Raw genomic sequence first — 11,611 nt, forward strand, 5'->3', positions numbered from 1 at the left:
TGGACTCTAGTTAAAATAAAATAATAGCTGTTTTAAGTTTTCAGTCTGATAATTCCAACATCCTTTCCATATTTGAGTTTGGTTCTGATGCTTGCTGTTTCTTCAAAGTGTGTTTTTACTGTTTAGTATGCCTTGTGATTTTTTTCTTGGTAGCTGAACATGAGGTATTGGATAAAAGGAACCCAGCACTGGTTCCCATACGTGTTTCTGCTCAGGGGTTTCTGCTCTGGCAAGTTGTGATTCTCTGTATTTATCTGTCTGCTTCCCCAATTCGGGATGCAGCAGTTTGCACTATGACCTCACATCTCTGATGGAGCTAAGAAGAAAGGTTGATTTTTTCAGTTTGTTCAGCTTTTTACTAGTTGTTGGGACAGTGACAGCTTCCAAACATTTTACATGTCAGATTGGAAACCAAAAGTATGCTTCATGTATTTAAAGCTCTGTTTGAGGTGAAAAACATTGAATATTGTTATGTACGTTTGATTACTAGAATTCTTTATTATTAAAAAATAATTACATTATCTCTGATAATATTTCTTGCTCTAGTATCAATTAGTATATACTAATATTTTAATATTAGTATAGTCATTTTAATTTCTTTTGATTGGTATTAGCATAATATATCTTTTCCTGGGTATTTTAAAATTTTTACTCTATACTTTTCTACATATTTAAAGTAGGTGTCATGTTAAAAGCACATAGTTAGGTCCCACTTTTTAATCCAGTTTTTACTATCTCTACATTTAGTGAGGTGTTTAGAAAATTTACATTTAAGGTGATTATTGATATGACTGGGTTGTAATCTACCATCTTGGTTATTTATGTTCCCTTTTTCAGCTATTTCTTTGTTCCCATTTTTCCTGTTTTTCTGAATTTCTTTGGATTGAGTATCTTCTATGATTCTATCATATCTCCTTTACTGCCTTATTAACTCTGCGTTTATTAACTTTTTACTGGTGACTTTTTGGCTTACATTATGCATCTTTAATTAATTAAGTCTATTTTAAGTAGTAGTGTATACCTTCATAAGCCTGAGAGTATACTTCCATTTTCCTTATGCTAGTCTTTGCGCCACTGTACTCATAATTTAACTTATACATATATTATAAACCCCACTGTTTATATTTGTTATTGTTATTTTTATTTTAAACAATTATAAGGAGATTTTTAAAATATGATAAAGTTTTTATATATTTATCCACATATTTATCATTTCTGTTACTCTGTTTCTTTGAATTGATACATATTTTCATCTGGTATAATTTTCCCTGTGTATTATGTACTTCTTATGATGCTTATAGTTATTGTCTGCTGGTAATACATTCTCACAGTGTTGTATATTTGCAAAAAATCGTTATGACCCAGGAATTGGGCTCCAGGTATTTACTCAACTGATATGTATATTTATGCCTGTTTAAGAACATGCACATGAATGGTTATAGCAGCTTTATTTATAATCATCAATACCTGGAAACAACCAAGATGTCCAGCAATAGGTGAATGTTTAAAAAAACTGCAATAAATCCATAAAATGGAATACTATTCAGTAATGAAAATGAATGAGCTATCAGCCACAAAAGACATGAATAAATCTTAAGTGCATTACTAGTTGAAAGCAGCCAGTAAAAGGCTACATATTTTAAGATAGCAATTAAATATCTTTTGGGAAAAGACAAAACTGAGAGATTGTAAACAGATCAGTGGTTGTTAGGAGTTCATAACAGAGGATGGAATACGTGAAGCAAAGGGGATTTTTGGTTTGTTTTTTTTTTTTAGGACAGCAAAACTATTCTCTATGATATTATAATATTGGATTCATGACAGTATACATTTGTTGAAACCCATAGAAATTTAGAGTAGAAAAGGGGCTTGATAAATTCAAATTAAAAAAAAAAATCACTGGGCTTCCCTGGTGGCGCAGTGGTTGAGAGTCCGCCTGCCGATGCAGGGGACACGGGTTCGTGCCCCGTTCCAGGAAGATCCCACGTGCCGCGGAGCGGCTGGGCCCGTGAGCCATGGCAACTGAGCCTGCGCGTCCGGAGCCTGTGCTCCGCAACGGGAGAGGCCACGACAGTGAGAGGCCCGCGTACCGCAAAAAAAAAAAAAAATCATTTAAGAAGTCAGGGAATCCCAAGGTGGAATGCAAAATATGGCAAATGAGTGTAATTGTATTACAAATGTATGAAACAATGTCCCTGAAGCAGGTGGGAGGAAAAAGGTGCTGGCCTAAGTAACTTTAAAAATGATGGAGTCTGTAAGACTAAAGGCAAAAAGAACTGTAATAAGCACTGCACTATAGTAGATAGAGTTGATTCCCATGGGTATATGGATTAACAATTACGAAACCCCTATACACATACACTGAAATGGAATAATTAAGTAAACAGATGATTGATGGTGGGAGCCAGGTTTCTTGTTATTAGAGTGGGAGGTTACAAATAAGCAAGGGAAGGAGGCTATAGTAATCCATCTGGTAGTACCTTGGAGTTCAAGACATCAGTATAAAGTGAGGTTTACCTTACTATATATACAGTTAATTACATATAGAAATATTTATAGAGATGTGTATATACATATTTTAGTATACACATATATAGATCCTCTCAGCTGACATAGCAAAGAAATATAAGTAATGCCATCCCAGTAGCAACAGGCACAGCTAGTGCTCAGATCTTGATTTCTAATACCATTATATCATAAGAGAAATCAGGACTTTTGTTGAAATGGGTAATTCTAGGACTGGAGCAGGAAATATACACTATGAGCCTAGAGCATCTTGAGATATCAGAAAATAAGGAAATGCTCAAAAAACAAACAGAACCTGCAATGACAAGGCTATATCAAAGTGACACAGGAGTCAGTTAATAGGCTTCCAATATTCCCAATTGTTCCAAAGCTGGAACAATTTAATAAGCAAAAAAAGTACTGAATTATAATTCACAGTATAAAATTAATATCCATGATTCTATGTTGATATAAATGATTGAATATATAAGTATTCTTTTATACATGAGTTTGTATTAGTACACAATAATTCCAAATAATTCTTCCATACAGAAAAATCCCAAATAATTTATGTAAATACTCTGCCCTGAAAGAAGTAACATGTAACACCCCATTTTTTAAATATGGGTTGAGTATAGTGCATTCCTTCCAAAGAATACAGTAAGGAAAGGGGGAAAACGTAACTTTACAGTTAAAAAAAAATTGAAAAACACTAGCTCAGCCAGGTGATCAAGGTAAACATCAGCAGTGATGAATTATGTTTATAGTATATACTCTTGATATGCTGTGATGAATATGGCACTTTCTGCCTGTGATCTTCCTCCCAAGAACACAGAACATGTGTCATAGTCTGATTGGGCTGTTATAAAAAATACCAGACTGGGTGGTTTATAAAAAACAGATATTTATTTCTTATAGTTCTGGAGGCTTGGAAGTCCAAGATCATAGCACTAGCGAATTCAGTGTCTGATGAGAGCCCAATTCCTGGTTCGTAAATGCCCATCACAGTGTGCTCACATGGTAGAATGGGTGAGGGATCCCTCTTGGGTCTCTTTCATAAGTGCACTAATCCTATTCATGAAGACTTAACCTTCATGACCTAATCACCTCACAAAGGTCCCACCTCCAAAACCATCACAATGGGGATAAGATTTCAACATATGAATCTGGGGGAGGGAGGCAACTCTTCAGTCTATTGTATTCAGTCTAATCATGAAAAAACATCAAACAAATCTTACGTGAGAGAAATTCTATAAAATACCTGACCAGTACTCCTCAACACTGTCAGGGTCATCAAAAACAAGGAAGGTCTGAGAAATTGTCACAGCCAGAACAGAAAAGGGATATTAGGTAAAAACTAAGGAAATAGAGATAAAATATGGATTTTTAATAATATATCAGTATCAGCTTATTAGTTCTGACAAGTACACCACAATAATGTGAAATATTAATAATAAGGGAAACTGGGTGTGGGGTATGGGAATTCTTTATACTATAGTTGTAATGTTTATTTAAATCTACTATCATTATACAACATAAATATTCTTTTTTTAAAAAGAAGACCTTATTTCACCTTTCTTTTTGAAAAATATTTAGTTGGGCATAGAATTCTAGGTTGACAATTTTTTCTTTCAGTACTTTAGAGATTTCACGCCAAAGTCTTTTCTGGCTTGTGCTACTTTTGAGAAGTTGACTGCCATTCATGTTTGTTTTATGTATGCATTGTTCATTTTTATTAGGTTGTTCATCACTGTTTTTAAGCAATTTGATTATGATGTGCCTTGGTATAGTCATATATGAGACCCTCTCTAAATGAAATGGCAGGTATTCATAGCTGAATGTTAACACACAGAAGATTTCTTAAAACCACCAATTTAAGCCTAAAAAATAGAGATGAAACAAATGAATATGAAGGCAAAAAGAACCAAATGTATTTTCATGTTCACTACGGACAACCCTTACAATATTACCATTATTAGATTATAAGAGAAGTTAAATTACATTTTGTCTCCTTATTTTACAAATAAGGAAACTTATGACCAAGGATAACTAAGCAATTTGTTTTAAATCTCACAACACTTGAGACAGAAAAATGGAAACTGAGCTTATTTTCCTATTGGTTACTTGTTAGTACTCCAGCGTCTGTAGGCCAGAATCTGCCTCTGCAGCCTGGTTGCTGAATGTGAATGCAGGAGCACATGTGAGTAGCATGCTACAACCTGGATTTACCTTGTCTTCCTTCTGTGTGATGAGTTTCACACCCACAAGAATATAGGAAGTCAAGGACTTTGAGGGTTCAAGGCTACTTGATGAAGATATATTGGCTCTGAGCCTTCTGCTGTTTCCTCTCTGGACTCACCCTGATGTGGTATGAATCTCAGTTGGATTAATACCACAAGGCTTCAGCGTGACTTTCACTTAACAACCAGGGTCTTGGTTCTTATTTTCAAACTTGACTCTTGTTTCAGACACAAATGACCTTCATCACTTATACCTCAAGTTCATTTATGATAAGGAAGGCTGATGTGTAGTTACAGCCGTGAAATCTGACCTGTGGGAAAGACTGCTGGGAAGTTTCCCACAAAATTTTACAACTTGCTGTGGGAAACAGCTGAAAATTACTGCTACTGAGGTATCATGAGATAAGCTGCAATATTCCTTTTTGCTCATAGTCAAATTTTCATAAAACTACCTCTTAGAATAGCTATTTCTTGTAGAAAATTGGCCTTTGAGGAGTTACCTGATATGCAGCCAATGGAATTTATTTAATAAAATAAATGTATCTCTGTACTCTTCTCTCTATATTGCCTTTGAAAAACATCTTACATGTACCAGCCACACAATAACAGCTAGTGAAATGTATAAAAATAAGCAGACCAAGGAATGAGGAACTCAAAAATAAACCAAAAGCACGCAGGTGTTCTTGAATAGTAAAATGGCACACACTAACAAAGACAAAACTATTCTTCATGGAAGAATACCCAAAGCAGAAACATCTGTGCCTTTCTCAGACTCAAAGAGATTCTAGTCTAGCAGTGTGATACAGATCAATTGATGTAGTTTGCATGGATAACAAAACATCTGCAGCTCTTACTAGACCTAATGCTAAGAACTATATTTGGAGGTTAAATGTCACAGAGCCTCTGGCTGCAGACACAATTAAGCCATAGGTCTTTATGGAGGAAGAAAGTAGAAATGAGGTCTAAATTAAAAAATCATCTAGGTAACAGTTTATTCACAATCACACACATATAAACATATACATTTATAAATACTTCCTATGCTGTGTTAGGAAATTGTTGTAATTAATCTTAAAGTAATCCTCTGTGAGCTATGAATATTTATGCTCCATAAAGCAGAATATTGTTTATTTAGGACAAAAGAATGGTTAAAATGGAGAGGGAAAATTAAAGTTGAGCTCTCTTCTCAGCTAAGCAATTCAAGAGCTAGATATTAATGTCTGCCCCCTGGAAGCTGCCCATTACTAAATTCCTAAGTACCAGACTCTGAACAATCGAAATACCTATTTATTTATACTCTACAAACAAACAAAAAAAGCTTCAAAAACCCAACCAAATTACTCTGCCCTGGAAAACCTGCAAAAACAAGATGAATGAATGTATCATCATGGGACTTGTGTCATAGAACTCTAAAACCTGGTGAGTAATAGGCAGACTATGTAGCCATACACATACAGAGATATGTGGAGATTTATCCATGTCTATATATAAGTGGCCTCACATACAGCAGATAAAAACAGGCTAAAAGGGTAATGCTTGAAACAGCCTTTGAATTTTTTTTTTTTTTTTCCTTGCGTTATGCGGGCCTCTCACTGTTGTGGCCTCTCCCATTTGCGGAGCACAGGCTCCGGACGCGCAGGCTCAGCGGCCATGGCTCACGGGCCCAGCCGCTCCGCGGCACGTGGGATCCTCCCGAAACGGGGCACGAACCCGCGTCTCCTGCATCGGCAGGCGGACTCTCAAGCACTGCGCCACCAGGGAAGCCCCAGCCTTTGAATTTTTAACACAATATCTTCCCCCGTGCAAGAAATGGTGCAAATGGGAAGATGTGCCGCCCAATGACCATTGTTAAGGCGCAGTGCTAAGTTGGTCTGTGTATTTTGAGCATCAGGATCATATATATATATGGGGAAGCTCCTCCCAAATTTGGTACCTTTGAGTACCAACAAAATCGCTAATAAGAAAATGAAATGAAATGACCATTTACTGAACATCTCTGGACTGCATGGCATCATGTTGCATCCTCTTGTTGTCCACACAATGTTTTCAAGATTAAACGAATAGAAACTACATTAATCCATTCACTTAAGGGAGTTGGCTAATGGTGTGACACAGAAAGCCGTGTTTCTGTCCTAAGGGAAATATGCATTTTCAGTTTGATACCAATTAGTAAGTGATTCTCCCAATTTACTGACTATCTATGAAGAACATGCACAACATCAGTGAACTGATGACAGTACTTTCCGACTGTGGTACAGATTCACAAATTTTTTTTCTTTTTTTTTTTTTTTTTTTTTTTTTTTTTTTTTTTTTTTTTTTTTTTTTTTTTTTGCAGTACGCGGGCCTCTCACTGTTGTGGCCTCTCCCGTTGCGGAGCATAGGCTCCGGATGCACAGGCCCAGCAGCCATGGCTCACGGGCCCAGCCGCTCCGCGGCATGCGAGATCTTCCCGGACCAGGGCACGAACCAGTGTCCCCTGCATCGGCAGGCGGACTCTCAACCACTGCACCACCAGGGAAGCCCAGATTCGCAATTATTTACCTGCAGTTCTAAAATCCCAAAGTTCTGAAAGCCAAGAGTTTTACAACTCTTTTGGCAGCAGAAGCTAATTTGAGCCAATGTTTATAGCCCCCTTTAAAAATCCTACTTCAAGTAACTATTCATCCATTTAGTTGTAAAAATATTCATATTTGATTGTAGGATGCTGCCCCAGACCCCAGAGGAGCTGTTACATAATATGCGGTTTATGTCCTAATCATGTTCCAAAATCTGAAAAATTCTTAATTTTAAAACACATTTGGGATTTATGCTAATAATAAGGGAGACAAGTCATGTGTGGGAGTAGGAGGTTCATGGGAAATCTCTGTACCTTCCTCTCAATTTTCTTATGAACCTTAAACTGCTCTAAAAACATAAAAGTTTTTAAAGTAATACAACTCATTTGATCTCAACAGTTTCAGGCAAGGGATTTTGGATCTACACTGCAAATGATTTGAAACCCTTAGGTTTTTCACTTATTTAATAACAATAATTTTAAAGAATGAGAGTATTCAGGAAAAAAATAAACTCCATATCAGATTTTTAAAAATTCACATCATAAAGTTATAATCCAAAGATAATTTATCCTGTCTGCCAAATCCTTTATAATTATTTGTCAAGCCACCAAAAACATTCTTCACAAATTCAAATGAGTCCTAATCTCATTCTTAATATTATCTTGCAGTCTCTGATATCAGATTGGCTTGTCTTGAATTGGTTTATTGGCAATAGCTGATTGTTTTTACATGGCAGATAGTCACTTGGTAAATTGCTATTTATTTTCTTTAGGATGTAGGCTCACGGGGGGCTGGAGGTGGAATAATTCTTAGACCAGGAATTATACTTCCCACTTAACCACTTTGACAATGAGACTGTCTCTGATGCTGCATTACAGGCCGGGACTATGGACCTTGAAGAAAGCATATGAATATTGACTTATGGTGATGGAGATGACATGTTTCTGGAGGATCTCCAGTGTTCGCAGAAGACAGAAACTGAGAGTAATGACATCGGCATTACTCTGTGAGTAAAAAGGAGCTGCGGGCTGTCAGGGGACTGGGCTGTGCACTCTTCATGCTGAGAGAGAAAAGAAGAGAGGGTGAGCTCTCTTCTCAGACATCTGAGAAGCAAGCATGCTGTCCTCCAGACCCCGAGACTGCATGGCTGTGAAACCTTATCTGGACAACATGGTTCTGAAGCTCATCAGTGGAAACAGTAAATGAACAATTCTCAACTTTCTTCTCAAAACATAAGTCTGTAATGATTTTTAGATCCTCAAATTGTCCTATTTACTGGCTTTTAAGACATAGAATGGCTCCTTTTGGAATAGCAACTTAGTAAAAAAAAAAAAAAAAAAAAAAAAAGACATGCAGGTCCCTTATTTTCTTGGATATCCTTTCCTTGAAATTTCAAAAGCAACTGCCAGTTTCCAAATAAAACTGATTAAATGTGAGTTATTCTAATATGGGCCATTAGAGCTGATACTTTTATTCTCTGGCAGCAGCCCTATGAATAATGGGTAAAATGAATGAGAAAAACTCTAATAGTCTCAGAGCTCAGTTTACCTTAAGCAAACACAAAAAGGGCTGGCTGACTATCAGAACAGAGTCTGATTTATCTCCACTAATATTTTCAAATAGCCTGACATTCATCCTCCCTTTTTATTTCTTCTATTTAGGTATTCTGAGTAAACCTTTTTTTTTTTTTTTTCCCAGTCAAAATCCACAAGACAGCTAGAAACCCCCAGTGATGGCTTCACTGTGAGCTCAATATAAATATGAATTGTTCTTTGTGGTTCCCTGTGTGGTTCCTGGACCACTAGTATCAGCATCACCTGGGGACTTGACATCAGACTCCATCTGAGACCTACTGACTCCAGATTTCTGGAATTAGAACCTAGAAATCTATAATTTAACAAGCCCTACATTTTAGTAGTCTCATCCTGTCTTCAACACACCAAAGAGAACCAAGGACCACAATAAAAACAACAATAAAAATAGAACCTCACCACCTGGGGCCAGCATGGTAGTTAGGAAAACAGTGTCACAAAACCTCAAGAAGTCAAAATTCAAGGAGGCAGGTGTCATGGAGTGAGTGACTCTGATTTAGTAGATTTTTCATCTTGTGCCATACCTTGTCTATTTTAAGTTTCCTCCTATTTAGCAGAGCAACATTGACTTATATGTGACAAGATCCAGTAAGCCTGCATACTGCAGTGATGAAGGTCAAATCAGCTTTTCAGTTCCAATCAGCAACTAAAATAAAGGGCAAAATAACTCAGGAAGAAGTTGAACTGTATAGTCTAATTCACAAGCAGAGAGCAGGTCAGTTTCCAATGGTTCACCATAAACTCATTCCTCTCCAGGTTTATGACCACTTGATCAGTGTCAGACCTTCCATGGATGCTGCCCAGTTAGAACTGACTCAGGGAAGAAGTAAGACTGATCCTGCAGTTAAAGTGAGCATGTATATACATACATTCATACATACATACATACATACATACATACATACATACATAAATGAAGGGAGATATCAGCTCACAAAGCAAAGCAGCCTTAGACCACTTCATTTGGGAAGAGAAAGATCTCCTATACTAAAAACAATCTTTAGAAATTAACAGTATCACAGAGCAGCAAAATAACTTTGACAATAATATGACTTCTAAATAAGGGTTATGAGATGTAAAGTTGTAAAATTGGAGAAGAGGTATTGTAGGTCAAATGTAGGTTCCAAATCAACTTATGCTCTAGAAAATTAAGGTTTTAAAAACTTTAATAATGTAAACATGGTCTTGGTATACATTGCATGTTATACCAGGAACTTAATATATTTAGAAATAAATATCAATGTACATGATGACCTAAAAGACTTTTTTTTAACAACTCCATCATTGAATTTTCCCAGAAGCACCGTATTTTGTCTAGCACCAGCATTCATACATATGTTCATACACAGATTTTGTCTTTAACTCTATTTTCTACTTTAAAAAAATCAGGGATCCTTAGAGAATAGTTCTTTCCATATATATCCTGGTAAGTAGAAAAGTCAAGATGGTCCTGGAGTATCTTAATATTGTCATAATGTAAGGATAGTATAATCTGAAAGATGTTTGGAGAGGTGCCAAAGGGGGAAAGAAAGGAAAATGAATGTGCACCTACTGGCCAATTTTTTACAATTTGAACATACACTTAATTAGAACAGTTATCTAGGTAAAAAGAAAAGAAACAAACAACAAATTGTCAGTCAACGTGATTAATAATATATACAAAAGAAAGGGCAGGTTAAAGTTTTCAAAAATATATATAGAAAAAAGTTGCATACAGAATGATATGCAACTCAAATTATAAATATGTACTGTTCACTTTTTGGTTGATACCTTGGTCTATAATCATAGTTAAATAAACCAACGTAAAAGCTTTAAACTAAGCCTTAGACATTAGGTCAGCATTATTTATAACTGATAGGATCCTGGGCTACGTAACCCTGATGAAGTAAAATTTAAAAATTTATCATTTTTAGTTTCAAGAAATAGAAACTTATGTGATTGACTGTTACTGGGAAGCCCAGTTGAGTCATCAGCTCAAAAGTTTCACTTTAAAAGCTTAATTATTTTGCTGTAACTAAGGAGGTCAGATATACAAATAATCATCTTGAAATCATCCCTGATCTAACATTAACTATTTTATAAAGAAAATTAGTTTATTTGGGGACTGATAAGACTACTGTAACACTAAGTTTACACACACACACACACACACACACACACACATAAAATCTGATGGCAGTATTTTTGTTTTAGATTATGCTTTTGAAATTATTATGCAGATTTATGTACATTCTCCTTTCAGGTATTTGAAATACTTAAATGAATGTAGTTTACTAGTTTTATAAGACCAGCCTATTAACTTTATGAAATATATTTTTCATAATTAACTTTAATTGATAGTTTTATAAGTTGATTTAAGAGTTAAAGAGAATCTGTGTGACTTTCATTTAGTAGAGTTTAATTAGTCAATTTAGTAATCAGAATTTAAAGACTGAAGAGAAATTGATTCATTAGCTACATAATTATCATGCTTTAATGATTAAACAATTGTTTACTGAATCTACCAGCTCAATTCACTGACCATAAGTGAAGATACAAAGTGTTTATGAAGGTTCTCCTGGATGCACAAAAAGCCTTTGGGCAGTAAAGAGCTCTCAAAAGACCTGAATCATGAAGAAAAGTTTACATATCCTTATAACTTGTGCTTTAAAGGAGATGGGAATACAGAACATATTTTTGAGAAATATTTCCATAAAAAGTGATAAAAACAGGTTTTTGG

The sequence above is a fragment of the Lipotes vexillifer genome, unplaced genomic scaffold (assembly GCF_000442215.2).
Source record: "Lipotes vexillifer unplaced genomic scaffold, Lipotes_vexillifer_v1.1 scaffold839, whole genome shotgun sequence".
Classification (NCBI taxonomy): Eukaryota; Metazoa; Chordata; class Mammalia; order Artiodactyla; family Lipotidae; genus Lipotes; species Lipotes vexillifer.